General features: G+C 38.2%; 1 protein-coding gene across 1 annotated transcript in view; it reads right to left on the bottom strand.

Annotated features, from left to right (window-relative positions):
* TPK1 (thiamin pyrophosphokinase 1) overlaps positions 1-22,135 on the bottom strand; it is a 304,393-nt gene that overhangs the window by 32,259 nt on the left and 249,999 nt on the right.

The following is a 22,135-nucleotide window of genomic DNA, read 5'->3' as shown; positions in this document are numbered from 1 at the left end:
TCAGCAGCTCTTGGCCCACAAGTCTCCTACCTGCAGCATCGATTCTCTGGCTAGCAAAGCTGCCCTGCTTCCTTAAGACTCTTAGGCTTTTCATCCATTTTATAGCTCTCTGACTGAGGTTTAACACACTGTAGAAGCTCATGCAGAACATCAGCTGCTTTTTAACTGAGGAAGACATGTTTCACATGAGTGGTTTTCATTCAGTTTGCAGGAATGCATAGAAATCCCATGATAGTACGTGTTGTGTCCTCAGCTATGGGCCATTGATATTACTACTGAAAAAGTTGTTCAGTAATACTTCATGAAAAACGTGCCTCTTTTACTTGTCCAAGGTTTCCTAGAGTATTCTGGTACTCGTTGGAGAAATAGGAAAGAAGAGCACAAAAAACAGGGTTGTACAGCCAAACTAGGTGGCATCAAGCCATCATAAGAATATGTGGAATATGAAAATAGTAGGAGAAATAGAGACTTTCAAGTGCCAAAATTTGATGTCCTGGAGGTTAAATTAAATCAGAACCAAATTTCTGCATTAAGGGAAAACAACAAGAAATTTGTCCAGAATGTTGTATTTGGAAAACCTGCTGATGCAGCAAGTTAGGGTCTGTCAAATGATTGCTACACATAACATCAGTAATTAACCTCCAGATATTAAATTCTCTTTTTGTTTTTACTGCCATTCAAAAGCAGACATGCAGAGTGCATTTTTTCTACTTCCTCCAAGGAAGTGGACATGCTCAAGAAATGAAAAGATTTAGTCAAAGGACAGGTTTAGGGCACAACATTTAATTTTAATTTAAAACTAGAATTTTGAAGTTTTAAGGACAGAGTTGCCAAACAAGCATGGAAATTTCCAAGGTATCATGTAATTAAAGAGAAAAAAAGTTATATGTTGAAGAATACAGTGACATCTAATAATCCTGACCAGAAATCAGGATCATCATATTACCTAAGTAAAGGATTCTTTTTGGTTCAAGAAACCTCAGAAAGCTGGAACTATAACTATGGCAAATGACTAAGCCTAAAATTTTCATAGGTCACACTATCAGTAGTTCAGAACTAGAAAAACATGATATAATTCAGGTTATGATGCATAATAACAGATTTTGTTCTTTAAATAATAAAGCTGCTAGAGAGACTGAGTTTCAGAGAAGGGGAACAAATTACTCCCTTTACTTTAAGTTTGAGGACTGTTCCTCACCTCCCTAAGAAGGTGGAGCAGGGCACCAAATAGTGCTCATTACTTTCCAGCAAAGCTGAAAATGAGGAAGATGCTAACAGTCAGATTGCTAAATTAATTCTTAATTCTCTGTTCACTTTTCTAGTGCTCATTCTCATTATGCCATGGATTAAAACAAACAAACTAAAAGAGCCTACCAGAAATAGAAGAAAAATTACAACACAGCAACTATTCATCGTAAGGAAGGAAAGGAATTTAAAAAAAGTTGGGAAAAACAAGGGTCGGTCCCTTCCACATTTTTCATACAAATTATATAATTATATTTCAACCTTTATCCCAGATTTCAATGTAAAAATCTTCTGAATTCAGAAATGGATTTTACAAAGATTGACAGCTTTAATAACTATTCAAAATGACAAACAGCGCTGAGCTTGGAACAGAGGGGAGTCTAAGCAGGGCTGCTATCAAGCTTGAGCAATTAATTGACCTTCTGTTCTATTAAAAAGACAAAAAATTCAGAGGAATAAATTTCAAATTATCTTGTTGGAATTTTTTGTCTTTTGCAAGAGTGATCTTCAAAATTTATTTAATAGGCTCTTGATTAAATGATCTAATTTACAGGCAGTAAAAAAACAAAGAAAAGCAAGTATCTTGGCTAGCATGAAAATGCCACAAGTGCACTCATTTTTCAGTTTTTTGAGTTGCACCAATTATTAACAAAACACTTTAGAAAATAAGCGATTTGCATTAAGAAAACATTAAGAAAACATTTTTCAGCACAGTAATGGCCATCTTTAGAGTTCATCAGATGTGTGAGATAGCAAGCATTCCCCGAGCAGCCAATTTCAAATTCTGCTGCAGACAGGAGAAGGAAACAGTTTAACCTTGGAAAAAATTCTAAATAAAGTATGGACTTACAAACATGCACATTTGCATCTGCAATGAAAATCCTCTGACCATACAAAGAAATAAGAATGTAATTCATAAAATACTTCTTCTTCTGAAAAAAATCCTTCATCCAGGAGAGGAAATGGGGGTGAGATTCATGTGAGTAAACTCAAACATCTACAATGCCCTAAGGCTGGAACTGTATAGGGGGTGTGACTCAAGCTAGACTTGGGAAGTAAATCAAATAAATGATACTTTCAAACTGCCCACTCATCTTCTGAGCAAAAAAGGAGCAACTGTGACTTGCTAGCTGCAGAAGTACAATGTTTGGCAAGATGAATCATAGTATGGGTAGCTACATTTTCCTAACTGCACCACTGAGTACAGACAGTTTGTCCCTTAATCCCCTGTCCCTTCTCTGCTTGCAAATGTTATATTTCCTACATATTTTCCCAGTTATATTTCCAGAGAAATGCAATAACTGTTACAAGTCTGAAATACCTACATCAAAATTGTTTGTAATGGATTATGTGTGTATAGATAGATGGATATCTGGATCCTCTGCTGTGAAGTCAAGGATGCAATAGTATTCCACCTGATTATACATATATCATAAAAATGTCTAAAGTATTGTTAAAAGCAGCCTGCAATATTTTGAGTAACATAAACTACAGCTGCTGATTTACATCCATCCAAACAGCTAGTGATGGTTTATGAGCTGTGTATTGATAGCCTTTTTATTAAAAGAGTGACCTCAGTTCCCAGAGAGCCCCTTTGTGTCTTCTGCACTAGGAATTACAAGCTCCTCCATTGGAAATGTCATTTCCACTTGTTCACCACATTGCTTATGTAGAACAAGTCCACAAGAAGTATTGTGGGATCAGTGCTATGCCAAGGAAGAACTAAATCATCCCCCAACTCTGCTGTCACTCTGGGAGCTCATCTGAAGTGCAAGGGAGAGTCAAAAGTCAGATTAATATTATACAATTGAAAGGAGAGTGATTACAGTAAATGTGACATTTGAGAAATTGTATGCTAAATAAATAGAGAAGGAAACAGAAGGCAGCCCAAGCTGTTTTGCTGACCCTCACGTGCACATATATTTAACTCTAAACAAAACATTTCTATCATAATTCTGCAGCAAAGCTGTCAGCTAATTCTCAACCAGACTCCCTACCCTCCTTTATCCTAACCTTCTCTGGTTGCACAAGCACTTCTGCAGCTGGCCAGCTGCTCACTGTTTCATGTTGTCATAGGGAAATATATTAAAATGCACAGGCCAACAAGAAATGGTGTCAATGTTGCAGAACGTGTTGGAAAAGGGCAAGTTCCCCTGCTTCTGATGTAGCAGAATTTTACAGAGAGTTAACCAGCTGCCCAGGAGGGCAATAATAATTACTTGGGAAAACTATAATAGTATGGGTAGAAATAGGACAGTGCAATGAACACTGCTGGGTGTCAAACTGCTGGGTGATATTTCTCATGGTGACTTGAAGTCCCATCTCTCATTAAGTTGTGCATTGGCTTCAAAGAACACCACAGCACTACACAGGTCAATGTACACTTCTGTCAAAACCTCTGTCAAGAACCTCTGGAAAGCCCTTCTGTAGATGTCAGATGCACCCACAGCTGCACAAACCTCTCCTTTTCCTTGCTCCCCTCTCCAGTCATCACAGTTAAGAAGACAGCTTAGAAGAAGTGCACAGTGTGAGACAAAGTAAATGCTACCCAATGCAACAGACACCTCATCAGTCACAGTGACTTGTTAAACTATTGAACATAAAAGGTGACAATTAAATATCAGCACAATCATTTAGCTGCTGATCGTTTAGCAGAAATATCAAGTCTATCCTATAATCCAAACTGCCTCCCACACAGTGCCAGATAGAAAATTGAATATTGCAACAACACCAGGGGAAGAATGTCTTTTTCTAGTCTGTACTCTCATCTTCCCCCCTGCTAAAAGATTAAATTAAAAACTTCCTTTTTTTTTTTTTTTTACAACTTGCTAATGCTACAAAAATTATTTAAATAGAATAGGAATTTTAACTAATACAGTTATTCTTATGTAATTCCCCATATTAGTGGACAGCACTTTCTCAAGTCCAAGTCTACCTGGGCTGGGACATAAGATTTAAAAGCTGCAGTTTTAAGGAATAAAAGCACCTAAACCAGCATTACATGAGCAGTTTGGCTGTAGTGATATAACGAGGGAACACAGATGTTGAAGTAAGAAGCCATGAAAATGTTCTTAGGGTAGAAATATGACTGGTATTTATATAAGAAGATTAAGTACAATAGTTGAGATTCAGAATTAAAGGCCATTTAGATCTAGTGCTTAGAGACATGGTTTAGTGGTGGATTTGTCAGTGTGAGGGTTATGGCTGAACTCCATGATCTTAAAGGCCTTTTCCAAACTAAATGATGCAATGATTCTATGAAAGTGGTTAATGACACAAGTAAGAGAGAAGATGTATCTCCTCCCTATAAAATGGAGACACAAAAGAACAGGATGCTATTTCCAAACATGTCATATCTGGTTTTCTTCCCAGGAGTGAGCTGAATACAAGCAGCAGTCAGGGGCCTTTCCAGGACCACTCACCTTGCAGTCCAAAGGCAGGAGCTCCCCAGCACCTCCTGCCTCTCACCTCCACCCAGCCTCATCTCCAGTACAGTTCCTTGCCAGCTCTGCAGTGATCTTCATCTTTCCTCCAGCCTTGTGTCAAAACTCTACTTGTTACTCTCTGCGTATTGGCAGCTTATCACTGCTTCTTTTGCTGACTGCATTTCTTCCTTGAGAGAAGCTGGCACCTGTGACAGGAGCTGCACTAGGACCATCTCTTTTGGGGGCAAAAATGACAGAGATGGGAGGGACAAACCATGCAAGGAAAAGGTTACTATGGTTTTTTAGAATGAGGACTAAAACACAAGATCTTAACTTTTTTTTTTTAAGTTTTTTCTCCCCAAAATACAATTTAACAGTTATCAAACATTTCAGGTGCTAATGGTCAGGCACAACAGATGCCCAGTACAGAAGCTTAGGGCTGTCCTCTCAGTAAACATGTTGATTATTAATGCTTTTTGTGTTGTGCTCACCAAGAACACAAGTATCTTTGATGCTTTTGCAAGCCTGTAAGTACAGATACCTTATTAAATAACAAATGGCAGAGCAGTCTTAAGAAGTACTTGACAGAAGGAAAAACAGCCGTATTGTTGTATAAGCAGCTGCAAATGGAGATCCACCTGTGATCTGAGACAGCTGAGAGAGTAAAAAACTGTGAAAAGTCAGGTTTCTTAACCCTGCAACCTTCATTGCTCTGTTAAAGCCCTTTAAGTTTCTTTTTAAATGACATTTTTCCTACATATTTTTTGACTTTCAAATGAAACAATACCCTCCCCACCATGTTCAGTGTTGTCATTGAAAGATTGTGTTACAGCTGTTGCATCTCACTGAATTCAAAACAGTCTAGGTAGAAGCAGTGAGAAAGAATTTATTTTTTTAATGCTCTGATACAACCCACTGATTGTGCCATCTGTCCAACACATGATGAAGAATCTCTAAACAGAGAATAGCTGCAGGGGACACAGTACAGTATTTGCAGATCTGTTCTTGGTAAGAGATAAGAGTTTGTATTAAAAAAGGAAATTCAGCTTTTTTTAACACAATATATTAGATATGCAGTATGTTTCTGGCATGAAGTGAGGAAAAAATAAAACAGCAGATCTGTCCAGATGGAGGGGGGAAGTACTGCCAAAGGCAAGACAAGAAAAAGGTGCTTGATCCTGTGTGAAGACCATGTCAACGCAATCTGCCTACCAGGAGTTCAAAAGAAGATGATGGGAGTTCTAGAGATGTCTTTCTGTGATGCAGAAAGTCACATAAAGAATGAAAACTGCAAAGCTCAGGTTACCACTGCATGAGTGTGCAAAAGTATGCTAATAAAAGTGACAGCTCTAAGTGCTTCAGTTAAGTATTTAATAGGATTGTAACAGCCACATCCATAAATCTGCCCATACCAAATATCAATTATGTGGCATCTATCTCACTGCAATAATTTCTCTAAATTGGCTCCTCACTGGCAGGTCTCCAATTATTCTTAGTAAGGATAGTATGTCTTTATCCTTTTGACTGGTGTAGGACAACATATCTTCAGAGAGTCTGATATATTTATAGGTCACCTCAGAAAAACCTGTGTGTGTCACAGGAATTTCAAAGACTCAGGGAACAGCAGCAGAGATCAGAGAGAGGCAAATCTTCTACCCATTCAGCATCTCTGCTTGGATGCCTCTTTGAAATGTCTCAGGCTGTGCTCAGGGCTCAGTGCTGCCATGGAGAAGGGGCTGGGGCAGTGCCAAGCACTGGGACTCCCTGGAAAGGCAAGGCTGGGCTAGGAGTACCCAGCCCCTGTAGGTGCAGAGCTGGCTGATGTTGGAACTCAGGAAATTCCTCTGGCTGCCCTGGAGGGTTCAAGCCCCTGCCCAGGGGGCTCAGAGACCTTGGCACAGAGCCCAAGACCCCTGTGCCTTTGATTTAGCCCTTGGAAAAAACAATTACCAATCTTTATATGAAGAATTACAAGTCAAGAAAGTTTAAGCAGAGTAATAATTAGTTTGTCATGGGGTGAAAAATAAATTTTTAAGGTTTTTAGAATGGGGGCTCGGGGTCCCAAGATGGAGGAATTTGGGCATGCCTTGTCCTTTTTCCTTCTCCTAGTCTCCATCTTCTGGGTAATGTTGACATTTTTAGATTGGTTTAGAGCAGAAGCTCACTGTCTAACATAGTGATAGGTATTGGAAAGTAACTGTAAATATTGTACACGTAGTTTTAGGTATAAAAAGATAACACCACCCAGGAGCAGGCAGAATGCCTCTGATTGTCTGCTGAGCGGACCTTGGTTGGACAGGAGAAAGAATTTTATAGATAAGAAACAATAAAAAACCCTGAGACCGAGAAATGAAGAGCTCTGACTCCTTCTTCGACCACTGGGCTGGGAAAAGAGACTTTCTGACGTATCTCGGGGTCACTCTGACCAGCAGAGATTCCGAGAGGCTGAGGACTAGAGGAGCAGCTTTTGGGCTGTGGAGATTGATGGTCTGTTCAGCTTTACTGCCTGCAGACCCCATGGGCTTAATATTCTCCCTTCTAAAATTGCATACCCGATCCCTAGAGCTTGCAAGATCCTTTCAGGAGCACTGCTCTTAAATCGGATGAGAACTGAAGCGTTTTAAAGTCATTATATAAATACTTGTGTAAACACAGTGATCAGAAGAACTCTTTCCTGTATGCCTACAGCCCAAACTACAACTTAAAATATTCAGTGGCAATTTTTTTTTCCCCTCACAAAATATAAATTATACATTGGAATTGGAAGCACATCCCATGCAAACACTGCAGTTTAAATAAAGAACAAGTTAACTGTGGTTTGATTACAAGGTCTTAACGAGTTTCACTTCAAAAGGCAAAGAAGCTTGTAAATTTAGCAAGACAAACTGAGAAAAAAAAATACCTAAGACCAGCTTCGTGAAACCAACGGAGTCAGTATACTTCAAAAACTGACCCACAACTACTGTGTTTTTTCTTCAAAACAGAGAAAATTCCAGCTTGCCTAAAAATCAGCAATTTCCATTCTACATATTAAGAAAACCTGCAAGATCAAAATGTCATAAGTACAAAAATCCAACAAGTTAAGAGTGATCCAGTTCTGTGCAGGAGGGATTTACAGGCTATTAACATAATAACCACCCTGTTACAAGCTATTAACCTAACCATCTCATCAGCTTACCAAATTCAGTTTTAATTACCAGTGCAATAGCAGTCATTGCCTTCAGACTTCATTATGCTGGGCACTGTGCAAAGAAAAACTACACAATTGTCCCAGTCCTGAAAAAAACCTACCAATGTGGGGAACAGAGACAGTGAAATGTTGGGAAAAGAAACAAACCAACTTTCTGCCACAGTTATACAGCACATCCAGGAAGGACCCAGGCAGGAATAACAGTGGCACCATCAGCTCTGTAAAGAAACATTTACCAATAGATCTCACAGCACTTAAAGGATGGCCAGTGGCACCACTCCTGTTTCTGAGCTGGAGAAAATGAAGCACAGAGAAGTATGCTTGGAGTTGCCCCAGGTAACCCAGCAGAACATGAGAAAATGCCTGTCTAGTGATTCCTAGCTCAGTTCCCCATCTGCTGAACTAAGATGTTTCTAATCTAAAACATAATTGAAAACTTTATTAGAGTATAATAGAAAGGTCTTTTTCTTAAGAGGTCAAGTCCAGATAGAATATTGGAACAACTATCCAGAATACAGGCAGTGGACACTCATGACAACAGATACTCGTGTTGACATCAGCTCATAAAAATTGCAGAATTTTATGATTGCTTATGCTGCTAAACACTTTGTACATAATGAAGTCTGTCTACCCCACTTCATAACTGTGAGATGTTTGGGGATAACCCAGTGTTGAATACAGAACAACTTAAAACTGAAGGATCCTCCATAACTCATAATTATCAGAGCTTTCCCTCAGGTGACAAAACCACCCAGCAATTCCCAAGCCTTCAGCTGGCTAATTCTGGCAGTAATTCCTTCCTCCTGCCTCAGACTGTAGACCTGTGAGAGAAATTATTTGTTAGCATAATTAACTAAGGAAGTTATAACTTTGAATATGTGTACATGAAACTCTGTGGGCAGTGGCAAATCATAACAAAACCAGGTTAAAAGGTAAAGATGTCAGTTTAAAACCAAAGCGGAACAAAAATATCAGGCTGACTTTATATATGAAAAAATAATCTTCAACACAACCTAATCCAGATATATATTTTTTTAATGTAGCTATAACAAGGAAAAAAGTATATCAATTTAGATAACTTAAAAAGGATTTCCTGGATTTAAAAATATTTTGTCACAAATGTGAACCCAAGATAAAATTAACATCTACGCAACACAAATAAAAATAGACCTGCCTACTACTTAGCCATCATGTCTGACATCTCTGTCCTTCTTCCTTTCACACAGTGATAAAGGTTTTAGATTCTCCAGTTAACTGAGGATGTGGTCTAATTTCAGAACTGATCAGCAGTTCATCTTTAAAATACCTTATAAACTAGCTGTGATAGCAACCTTTATGGGGATCTCACTTGCTCCCCAATCTCCATTCCTGCTGAATACTGAGGCTGTGCAATGGTTTGCTTATTTTTCCTGCAATACTTCCTCTTGAAAAACAACACTCTGTAATGGGGAAATATAAACTACAGAGACCTATCACAAGACTTTTAACAATCTTCCCACTACTTAGGCTGCCCTGAGTACCACTCTACTGCATGGTGTGAATTTATGTTAATACTGTCACTGAGGTTGGCTGTAAGTTTCTTTAAGCACTTCTGATTTATGCTTCCTGCTTCTGAAGGAAAGTAAAACAAACAAGGTTAAGGAAAGACCTGGTATTTACTTAACATTAAAACTTATGTTAAGTACATGTTTTGGGTTTGAGGCAAACAACAACCTTAAGTGTTGATTCTAGGAGGTGGAAAATCTTATGAAAACAGGAAGAAACTAATTTTATGTGAATGTAAAATTAAAATGGAATGCTAACACACATTCTGGATCTCAGAATTACTAGGTTTTTCTCAAAACTGCTTAATGCAGCAGCAGTGGTAGAATGTACTTGGAGTTTATTCTCATCCTAGAATTTCAGTGCACTTTTCTAAATGTTAATTAATTAAACTTCAAAAGGCTCCTGTGAGATACAGTAGGTAAGTATTATTGTACCTATTAAGCACATATAAACCAGAGTTACGATGTTTAATTATATTCAGAGTTGTTTCTTTTTAAATTGATTTTCCTCTATAAAAGAAGATGCTGATGGTCTATTACTTTTAGGACAAGTTTTTATGAGTTTAGTTTTTAATAGGCAACATTTCACTGCACCTATGTTTGCCCATGCATGTATTCTTTTAGAGTTTAAAAATACACAGCCAACCAAGAGCTGGTAACATTCTATACGATTGGTTTGAGAGATAAGGCTTAAACCAGAACTAGGAGTAGTTATGGGAAAAGGCACACTGATCTCACCAGAAGCCTCTTTTCCTCTTGGTTTAAATTTTGGTAACTTCCCTACCAAATTCAAAGGTAGCCCTCCCCTGCGCATAATCTAGGCAGTCTGACACAGCTAGAGCATTTCCCCAGGGAAATATTGTTATAACCTCTAAAGATTGACTACAATCATGGAAACACCAAACTTCTGAGAAGTGTTTGTGTTTATGCTGTTTTAATGTTCTGTTACTCAAATAAGTCCTTCACTGTTTTTTCCAGCATTCTCACATCAGGAGCATTCAGGATGGTTTGTGTCTGGCGTAGATGTTGCACACTGCATGTTATTATGTTATCTGCAGCCAAGGACGAAGCCGTCAGGTAGGATCACCTGCTGCTTCCCAGGCACTCACTTTGAAGGAACACACAACCAGTGCTGAACAAAACCTGATACCACCCTAGCCCACGTGCTCCACAGTGAAATTATGCACTGCAGAAAGTGGTGACTTCTCATCAGTTTTCAATTTAGTTTGAAGTTCAGTTTTATTGAGTATCCCCTGCTGGCTCCCAAGTCTGCATTCCATTTAAGTTCCAGAAGGACAGAATATATTTAGTAATTATCTAATCGTAATAACCAATTGCTAAGCCTTTCAGGAGCAGATGGAATAATAAATATGTATGTGTTCCAGAACTAAAACATGCAAGCCAATACAATTCTACTAATAATTAAGTTTGCTTTGATACAATATGTCATCCAATAGTATCAGACAACCTGCATCAGGAGGATTTGATTTCTTGCATTTGGTTGTTCAAGAAGCAAATTCTCTGCGCAGCAGAATCTGTTTTGCTTTGCCTCTGAGTCTCCAGAGTATCCATGTAATTATCACTGTGATTGTCATTCCCAGCCAGATTAGTGACAGTGGAGACCATAGTGTCATCTGCAGGCTATGGCAAAAGCTGTCTATTTGAATCAGCCTCCACCAGCTCTAGTGAACCTTGATACAAAAAGGAAGAAGGTCTAAAATACTTAGCACCATAATGTAATGCATTTTTCTTTCCAAGACAAAACACTGTGTTTTCAAGAAATGATTTTTCATTTTCTGAAGCAATATAATCAGCAGCTTGAGATTTCCTGCTAGTACAGCACGTTAGCTGAACCCCTGATTAGGAGGCAGGAACTTCCACATCATCTCTTCCCATCAATTTCTTTTCAATTCATCACATGGGAAAAATCACTTTTTTCAGGCCACTCATTGCACATCAATTTTCCAACAGGGGCAACTTGATTCCTGAAACCCAAGACTTTTCACTGTCCTGCTGAGCAGAGCACTGCCTTTATTTCCCACACAGGATCTCCTAACTTTCTGTAAGGGGTTCATGAGACTGAACCATTCATGTTTGTTTTGTAACTTGCAAGTCATGGGCCATTTCTCTTCCAAGATAAGATTGTACCTAAATGGTGGCTAGACAGAGTAATTTAGGCTACAGAAGCATAAAGAACAGGCAAATATGTGATGAGAATGGTGCTATTCATGCAACTCGAAGTAACACTGCAAAAAGGCAGTTTCACTAGAAGCACCACTAATGGACTAGAGACTGGATCTGCTCAAGGTCAGTCACCACTCTACTTCTCACCTAGGACTTGTGGTAGAGTCACCATCCCTGGAAGTATTAAAAAAATGAGCAGATTTGTGGCCCTTTGTGATACAGTTCAGTTGACACAGTGGTATTCAAAGGCTGGACTTGATGATCTTGGGCCTCTTTTCCTGCTTTAATGATTCTATGATTAGGTATTTACCCTCAGGGGCTTAGTTTTGGCAAATAAGCTTTCTGCCAGAATTAGATGTTGCAAACAGAAAAAAAAAAAGGTACTATCTACTTCAAAACAAAATTTAACATTAATTACTTGAAAGTCTATTACTCTAAATATTATATAATAAAATCACCCTGATAATCTGAATCCACTACTCTGTAACTCTCATGTTACTTTTATATATATACACACACATAAATATGTTTCCATCCACAAGAGATGATCTGGGTTTCTTTTCCTTTTGTTTTTCTTTTTGTCTTTTCTTGTAGAGAATAGACTGCGCATATTCCAGACTGAAGGGGAAAAAAAAAAAAACAAACCAGAACTCATATCCATAATACTTCTCTTCTGCATACAGGAAAAATTCACAACCCTTTGCTGGATATCACTTCAATTAATTTCTACATTAGCTCAGTAATGCTTTAGTCAAACCATCTGAATGAAAAATCAGACTGAAGAGAGAAGAGAAGGTTCTCTTTTGCATGGCAATGGCTACATTTATTGATGTGAAGGGTATCATGCACCTGATGTTTCCTGGAGACAAGGTGCTAAAAATCAGGCTCCTTCAGAAAGATGTGAAAAATTATACACTTTGCTTTGTACAGCATAATTCAATTACCTTTCTGAATTTGAAGTTGAAATATTTTACAGATTTAGTTGTAAACTCATGACAAGGAAGTTCAAGACAAACAGGATCTTGAAATTTTGGTTATAACACAACAGGCTAACAATCACAATGACCAATCAGGCTGCAAATTAGGACATCAGATGACCACCCCCCCCCCCCCCAAAAAAAAAAAACCAACCAAAAAACCTGCCAATAGTGGATATTGTTAGTAAAATGTGCAAAGATGTTTCACTCACCTTCCTTTCCCATTACCCTCTATATAAATGTTATGTAGTAACATAAAAGCCACAAAGTTATAATGGCAGCCATAAGAATTCCGGAACCTTATGCTCCTGCCAGCTGCTACTGTATCTGCAGCTAAAGAAAGAGACATTACAGTCTTTAGAAAGCACCATCAAGTGGCTATTATACTGTAGTTTTACCTTTCATGTCAGTGATGCAACATGCCAGGAAGGTATTGATGGAACTTCCAAACTGCAGTTTCAGTCTAAAACTGATTCACATAAAAACCACAAGTCTAAAAGCAAACATGGGCTAGTCAAAAGCCTAGTTTGTGGCTATACTATGCCCAAAAGTATTCCCTTTGAGTCAGCAGAGATTATATACATCAGAGAAGATACAAATGGGATGAATTTCAAGAGAATTAATAGTAATTTAATTCTTTCTCAAAGAGGGCTTAAGGAAAGCAGTGAGAAGCTTCCACCTGTTAGACGAGATGCTATGAATTCACTTATGGCCAGCAACCACAGCTCAACAAGAGCATTTAATGAAAAAGCAGCAGACAATTGCTTTCAGTTAGATGAACCACTACTCTTACAGCTCAAGACCTTAAGCACCTTCATACTCTGGGACATGTGCACTTACTTACAAGCCTCTGGCAGGGAAGCAACAACTCACCAGTTTAAAAAAAGCTCAACCAAACAAAACCAACAAAGGAACCCAAACACTTTTCCTTCTTAAAGAGTCTGAACATTCTGGAGAGTGTATGAAGGAAAGTCATCTTGTTCTATGCTTGAGAATCCCTACTTCCATAAACCCACTTCCACTGGTGCCTGCAGATCTACAATACCACCTTTAGAAACCCCAACTAAAAAGCAGGTTTTCAAGTAAAGGAGAAAAGTCCTACTCTGAAACCTTTGTAGCCAAAGTCCATTAAAATGCCGAGGCAGACTCTCAATTGCCAACTGAGTTGGACAATTTAGCAAGCAATCGAAGGTTGTGTTTTACATCTCACTAGCAGAAAGAGCCTAGAGATGGTAAAAACATGTAGCTGGCTAGATGTTTTCAGCAGAGATAAACACATATTATTGCCACAGTACAGGTGGTACATTGTACAAGGGAGTGCTCTCTGACAAAGGGCATATAATTCTAGTCCTCTGTCTAAGAAAGGATAATTTCCATTTAAAAGCTAAGTGCCTAATCTAGGTAGAGGACAAAACAGCTTGGAGAGAAGCCCAAATGGAAGAACATATTTGTGCTCTCAGGAGAGCACAGGTCAAAAGAGCACAAAAGCAGCCATTATTGTCATCCCAAGGATTTCTCTTGCTAGGACAAGAGGACCCTCAGGCAATGGTCCATAAGAGGTATTTAGGAAAGAATTTTAAAAGACCAGGCAATATGGAGCAGTATTTTTCTCAGCACACCCTTCCCAAAAACCTGCAGTTTAGGGATTTCTTGAAGTGGAGACTATATCACTGTTTGCTGTGGTTCACAGTATTCTGTGGCAGTGCTTTCCAAAGCCCAGCTGAGCCTTATGCAGTGGAGTATGGCTGGGCATCACACAGCCTGCCTCCTTGAAGGAGCAAAGACTTGAATCACATGGATCATGGATCTAAATTTCCCTCTAGGAATGCCCAACTCAAGATAATTTCTGTTCTTGGGTAATGAGTTATCTCAACGGCTACCCGAGAATATGCTGGTGCTCTCACCCTGGTAACTAATGGTTAAAATTCTGTTGAAGTGGAGACCAAAATACTATGCTTGGCTTTTCAGCAAACCAATTTGAGCTCAATTTTTACACCTAGAAACCCTCTTTATCTTCAGGGATGGACACGCACAAAATGAACAACAGCTGACCATAAATTCTAAAAGAAAGGCAGAGTTTCTAAATATGATTTTTTTAGATGCAGTTTGAAAATATTGACTATGTGCAATAATATGACAAATATATTAAAAAACCCTAAATATGAAAGAATTAATTCCTTTGTCATAATTTATTTCTATCATGATAAGAAAATAATTCCAAAGCTCAGGATACTCAGATTCCTGCCTTCTGATTAATTTCACCTACAATTTTGGATGAGAAAAATGCTCTGCACCTCAGTTTCCTCAATCAAGAGATTGGGAATGGAGCAGTTTCTCACAAAGAAATGCTTTCCGCACAAGGCAGCGCACTCACTATCAGTAAAGTTCCTGTAGAGGTGGCTGGTGGCAGGTGTTATGTAAGTGCAATGAATTACTTACGTTTCTCCACTTCCTCCTCTGCAAAGGAGGAAACTTGTCATTCCTCCTTTTATGAGCAAATGCAGCTGGGAGCTAAATACTCTGGTGACTCCAACTGACTGATTTGGTAGTGTTTATGCAAGTAAGCAGCAAGAGGCACTAAATCAGAGCATAAACAAATCTTAGGCTAAATGTGCAGATGAAAACCTAATACATACTAAAAACTGTATGTTCCTGAAATTAGTATTCAGTTGGTAAAGATCCAAATTTTATTTTCCTGTTTAATTTTCAAATAATTTCAGCACTAAAGTATAACTGCAGACTGCATGGGGAAAAAATACTGTAATGGTTATTTTCCCCAAATTTAGAAACCATCTGTTTTGAAGTTCTGTTTGGCTAAGCAAATTACAGGACTCACAGAGCAGCTAAGTAGTTAAACACAGAATACCTTTTCTTCAGTGCAGGAGAAAAATGTCTTTAGCTGAGCTGTTTTGCATGGCACCTCCAATTTATCCCTTTTCAGTTCTCTCTGACATCTGTGTCGTGGCGCCAGGGCAACGATCACATCGGGGTGCTCCACAAAGGTTAACACAGACAACAGCCTGGCAGCATTTCATGTGTAAGGACACAGGACTACCATTTCTCTTGCATCTAAAAGGTCAACAGAACACAACCTAATTCCCTTCTTTTGTACAAGCCCAAGGGCAGGCACATGACAGAAAAGATGGCAAGTTCATTGTTCTACAACACCACAGGAAAAGTAACAGACATATTTCAGCACTGCCAGTGAAGTGAACAGAGCAGGGAGTAGAGGCTGCTAATGATCTGGGCCTTTTCTTTGGTAATATCCTGCTTATTTTTTTCCTCAGTGAATAGAATAATTTATGCAGAATGAAGACTTAGCCTGTAATTAATTACCACAGGTTACTTTTTGCATTGTATGATACACAAAGAGCTGATATTAAACTCAAGCTGCTGCAATAAAATTCCCTTTCAATTAATGTAACTAAAAAATGTTGTTACAGTGATTAATAATTAGCAAGTGGCAGGTGACAAACCAAATAGAATTATAGCACCATTAACAGTGCACAAACCTCTTATCCCACCCTGTTTTTCTAGAGACATGAATATTTGTCTCCTTGTACCCATGAACTTCTAGTGATCCAAACACACTTGTTCTGTCCTAAATGGCTCCTACTACTTGGGTGTAACACAATCACTCTGTGGCTGTCAAATAATGCATTACAAATGTTTCATCAATCCACAGGAGACAGGACACTGGGAAGTTGTGAAATAAGGCAGAAGCCATGGGAAGCAATAGAAAAATGAAGGGAAATGGCATCTCCTCTTCTTTTGAGCAGGGGATCAGGGGGTCTTCCACACCACAAGTCATCATTCAATAGTGCTCACCCTCCTCATCTCTACTTTTAGGCTCTCTCCTGTAAACTTTGTATCCAGGCTCTGGATGTCAGCTGGCAGATGTTTGGTGCTCAGCCCGATGATGCCAATGACAAAGGGCACCAGTTCCTCAGGTAACAACTCTGTTTTGGCCCTACAATATTGGTCCTCTATACTCTTAAAAGCACTATAGTTTGAATCCATATTTCATCCATCATCAATTTTCCTCCAGACTCCATCCATCCTCACTGAGTAAAAAGTGTTTACAACAGTATATAATGATAAACATATAAAGCCATCATCAATCACTTATCAGTTACAATTACTATTTGCATCTGTTTATCTAATCACAGTCTGCAGTAACTGCTGCACTTATGCAGTTCAAAACCGCTTTAAAGATGGAAATGTTGAGGATAACTACTACATAATTAACTTCACATTTTGTAGCACTCTGTTAACTCATATTTCTATCCCTTTTCAGTTTTAATGCATATTAAATAAAGAGGAATTATTATTTGCATACACCCCCATTCACCTACACAGTCACATGTGCTGACTATGAGAGTGCAGGTGACAAATGGCAGACTAGTCTCATAAACTCTATTTAACGTGCAACTTCAGCTGTCTCAGACACTCAGACTCCCAGTACATCTCTGCTGCTACTTTAAATTCACTGAATTTCACATGTAACTATATAAGAAAACAAAGACCTTTCTCTTTTTCCCTCTCCCTCTTTGCCTGTGCAAGATCATCTGCTAAAAAATTATTTCGTCTCAGCCCTGGATGTCAAAATCCATTCTCAGCCCTCCCTTCCCATTTCTGTTTTTCAAACTCACTAATTTGGAGGTGGCAAAAAGTGGGTCCTGAGCTAGTAACAGGTTAAAGATCAGATAACTTGCCATGTTCATGAGCCAAATGAGGACAGACAACAGTTTTTTCAGCAGTGACCACAATAACTTAATTTGCTATGTTAGGTAAATAATGGATTCTTGAGAGTGGAAGGTGTAATACTTTGGTTTTCTTTCACTTCTTCTGTCTTTAAAAATAAATCCAGTTTTCTGCATCAAAATTAACATTTATCTGAAGATCACTCTGAAGACTTTGAGGGTTTAATCCAACTCTTCTTGCACTGTCATTTTAAGCAGTGAACCATGCAAACACACAGCCACTGCTTAACAGCTTTCTCTACAGCATGTGCTTAGGTATCAATACGGGAAGACCCACTGCCCTTGACCCCCACATTTAAACTGACTCTAAACAGAGAGGACAGTTGACAAGTTGCCTTAACATACTGCATGTTCACAGATGGACTTTTTCCTTTCTGGCCCCTTTCCTCCTTTTTCCATCTCTGCCTGCCTGTCAGACTGCTGTGGTAGATCATGTGATTGCCAGGAAGGTTGGCTGCAGATGCAGCATTTCTAGAAATAGCTGCATTTTAAAAAAGACAAAACCCCCCCACAACAATATAGGCTTCTGAGAGAAAGTTAAGAGTGGCTATTGTTGCTGAAGCCTGGCCCCTGGATATTGCTGGTTATGACCAAAACAGACAAGAGCACAAACCTCTCTCGTCCTCATCCTCCAATCCTGCCAGCATATGACAAAAACTCTGCATACACTCTCTAGCCATTAATGCCAACTGGACTGTGACAAAAAAAAAAAAAAGAAAAAAAAAAACCAGCAAAACCAACCCAACCAAAACCCCCCATGTAAGTGCAGATTACATAGCCTGCTCTGTAGATGGCACTGTATGTTAAACAATGATTTTCTTATTTTTCCACACTACCATTTCTGAAGATAATAATCCAGATGCAGTCTCTTACACTCACAGAATATACATTTATTTTAAATCAGGAATCATTCCATGGTAATAGCTTTCAACTGTAACTCCAGAAGTCACCTCCCATTTCCAATTAATTATGTTTATCCCTGTAGTATTTGACTACCAGGAAGGACAGAGACCCTGTGTGTGTACTCCCTGCCCCAAAGAGTTAACAAGATAAGTAGTAGGACAAGTGAGGCAGTGTACTACTAAGACATAATGATGTATTCCAGCCACACTGCTGGATCCCCAGCCTGGTGTGCTACCCACTGAGTCAGCAAGTGGTGCTGTGCCATGACAACAAAATAAGTTTTTGGGTTGATTTTTTTTTGTTTGCTTGTGAGTTTGTTAGTTTTTTTAAGAGACTGTCTTGATTATTTGTAACTTTTAAAGAATTTGTTGAAACTGGCATGAGAGCAGAGAGAACACAAAATTGGCAGAGAAGCTCAGGAAGCATGGGTACAAAACGCAGACTGACAAACATCTAGGGAATCATTACTCTGAGAAGTTAGAGAATGGCATAAACTGGAAAGAGTGAATCTCTCAACAGTCAGGAAAATTCTTTTGCGATTTTGTCAGCTGGGACACTACAGTAATTATGGTATTAAAAGGAACACAAGCTAATTTACAAATTCACTGACAACAATGTTTTCTTGAGATATTTGGGATGTAAAATTAATTTCCAGCAGCAGAACTCTCAAAAATCCAACACAAGCCTTAAATGGTCCAGAACTATGTTAACATAAACACACAGGCTAAAAAAGGCAGCAGCAAAAAAAAGTGGCACACACAAGGTCTGAATAACCAACCAACCTTCCTACTGTACACTGCAAATGAGCAGTACAAATCTCTACAGCAGCTCACAACAGAAAGCTGTCTTTCAGGATGTTGCCAGCTTTTGTTGATTTGCACTCATCAAAGGAAGAGTTTGCTGGCTCTTAGAATGTTAAAAGGTAAACATAACTACACTTCATATTTAAAAATAATAAAAAAACCCAGGTACAATACCAAATTATTCTAGTACAAAAAGATTTATGTCATAATATTTCACACATTCTAGCCCATAATATGATGGGGGAAGCATTCCCTGTTCCCTAGCAAGGGCCTTGTATTGGCTGCATTCATGGTTTTAATGTGAATTGAAAATCTTGGTTCACATATGGCAGAGAAAGATACAAATTTGTGTGGCAGATTTGTGTGGCAAATTTGTATAATGGTTAAAAAAAATATTTAAAAAAATCTCATATCCTCTGTGGTTGATTTACTCCATCATGAGTGTTTTGTTCTCTTACAACTATAGCACACATGCACCATATTCTAACATTTTTGGCAATTTATAAAAGAGTTTATGATTGTTTAAGGATTCTGGTAAGTATCCAGAAACCCTTTTCTCCAAAATTCTCATATAAAAAATTTACTTGATACATGGATTTGACAGCTGTACTGGTAGGAAACCAGAACTACTGAATTCAGATGTGAGAAATATTTCAAAGTCATTTGTCTTTCCATGTCTTCATACTTTGCCCAGGCATTCAACAGTAAAATCAGGAGGAATTTGTGTAAATTACTACAGTCCACCATCAATACATAAAAAATGAGCAGAACTAAAAAAGGGAGCTTTAGAGCATTGGTGAGTGAGAAGAGAGATTAGAATAGGTACAAGCCCAGGCAGCTAACCCTGGAAGTTGAGATTAAAGTCAGTACCACCTTATTTTACATACAGAAAAGCCTTTCAGACATTTTTGAACTTCCACTTCAGAGTCTAACTCGTAGTAAGTACTTCTGCATATTTAACTCTACCCACTGAATAATCCCCATATATTCAATGGAACTAGTAACATGTATAAAAATGCATGAATGCCTAAATCTTCTGATGAATTCAAGGCTTAAGTAACTCTAGTAAGGAAGGGACAGAGGCATTTCCAGATTAAAATATTAATATTAAAGTCAGTGTGCAATTCTCCCATTAATTCCACAAGCTTGGTATTAAGCTCTAAGATTTTCATAAAACATGAATTTTTCAACATATACTGGATATACAGCCTAAAGAATTGTGTTTACAAGGTGTGTTTACAAGGGTTTTAGTATGATTACTTGGGGATAAATCTGGAAAATGTACTTTATTTGTGCTGGTCAAAACTATTCATAAATTTGACAGATCAAATGAAGCTCATCTTGTTAAAACCTCTTAAATCATATAATGAATTGCTTCCACGCCAGACACACTTGACCCAGCTTACACATGATTTAGATCACATTTTTAAAATTAAGGCTTTTCTATTATGGAACAAAAGAATGAAGTAGATAGGAGGAAAGCATGGAATAATTAATTATTCTTCGAGTGGAAATGTGAAATAAATGGAAAATTACCTATGCCTCAGTTTCAACTGACTAGACCCAATAGAATATCTACTATATCACATAATTATTATTAAACAATGATTGGAAATGTAATACCTGTTAAAAACAACAATGTTAATTTTTAAACTATCATCATCCAGTTTCAAAATGCACAAAAGAAATAGCCTGATGAATGCTGATTCATTCATGCCAGAGCTTTTAGGCCTATATTGAACTTTTGAAAACATAATCCAGATTCATGAAATCAAAGCTTTCTATATTTGTGTCATTTCTCTTCTTAATTTGCTTTTTTTTTTTCTGGTTTGTTTTTATAAGTAAAACAAATGCTATCACTCCAATTCTGCTTTAAATCAAGAAGCAAGCTCCTGATGAGCGTTCACGAAGCTGATTAGAAAATTGCCTTATAAACAGCACCATGAAGTGGCCTGTCAATCAGCAGTGATACAGTGGTATTGCTGGTGCCTCAGTAAATTGAAGCTATGCCCCATGTTTGGGAAACTTAACGCACAATTCTGAGATTTCTTATTGGCAATTAGATTATAAATGCTGTGTTATAATGCTTAACAACTTGAGAATATATTTATCACATACTGTATCTGCAGAATACAGAAAAAAATATTAATTGGAGCAGAGTTTCTTAAGATGCTGTTATAAAGGAATCCCCAAAGTTGAACTGAAAGCTCACAAAAGAGGAGCCTTTTTTCAGGTTTTTCAGGAGTGATGCCATAGGAAAGCTATACAGATTGTAGGATCTCTTGGCATTCATTCCACCTCCATTTATTTGTATTTATGCTTGGTTTATGACATGTATTACCACTTAAAATGTACTACAAATACTTGGAATTTTTGAAAGATTTAGGGTTTTTTTCGTACTAAATACAAGGAAAAGCTTCAAAAAGTAAATAACAGAAAAGTCTGCTGCCACATGCTGACCTAAACGTCTACAGATACAATGGGACATGCTACATATGTTTTACCTGCCAATTGTATGTCGACCCACATTCACCTGAAAATAATACACATGGAAGACAACTCTTAAGAAATGCTGAGGCTGCAAAGTGATAGACTTGAGAGCAAGGGGATGCCAGAATTAATGTTTGCCTGTGCAATTTTAATGCAGTTTCTTTGGCCTTCATCCTTTAATTACACAGTCCCATTAACCAAGCAGGCCAGATTAATTTTGGCAAATAGTATTATCTTAACTGACACCCTCTGAGTCCTAATTAATCATGGTGCTCTTATGCCTTATTTACTGTATAAACTGCATTGAATGCATGCATGCTGAATTCCTCAAGGGTTTGTGTTGCTCATTATGATAGAATTGATGATACCATTGGCCCATGTGAAACTGTTCTAGAGCAATGACACAGACATATTAACATCTCATGTTAGCATCTTAAAGATGATACTACAGCTTTGATTTTGGAGTATCCTGTGCTTTCCAGAACCAAGGCAGAGCTCTCAGGAGTGTTAGGGTGCTTGAAAACACAGCTTGAGTGCTAAGACAAATGAATAGCTAACTTAAAAGTAGATAAAGCACCTGCATAGAGTAAACACTCCAGACAATCAACTGC

This window comes from Molothrus ater, chromosome 1 (genome assembly GCF_012460135.2).
Source record: "Molothrus ater isolate BHLD 08-10-18 breed brown headed cowbird chromosome 1, BPBGC_Mater_1.1, whole genome shotgun sequence".
Taxonomy (NCBI): domain Eukaryota; kingdom Metazoa; phylum Chordata; class Aves; order Passeriformes; family Icteridae; genus Molothrus; species Molothrus ater.
This window is presented reverse-complemented; position numbering and strand designations above follow the sequence as displayed.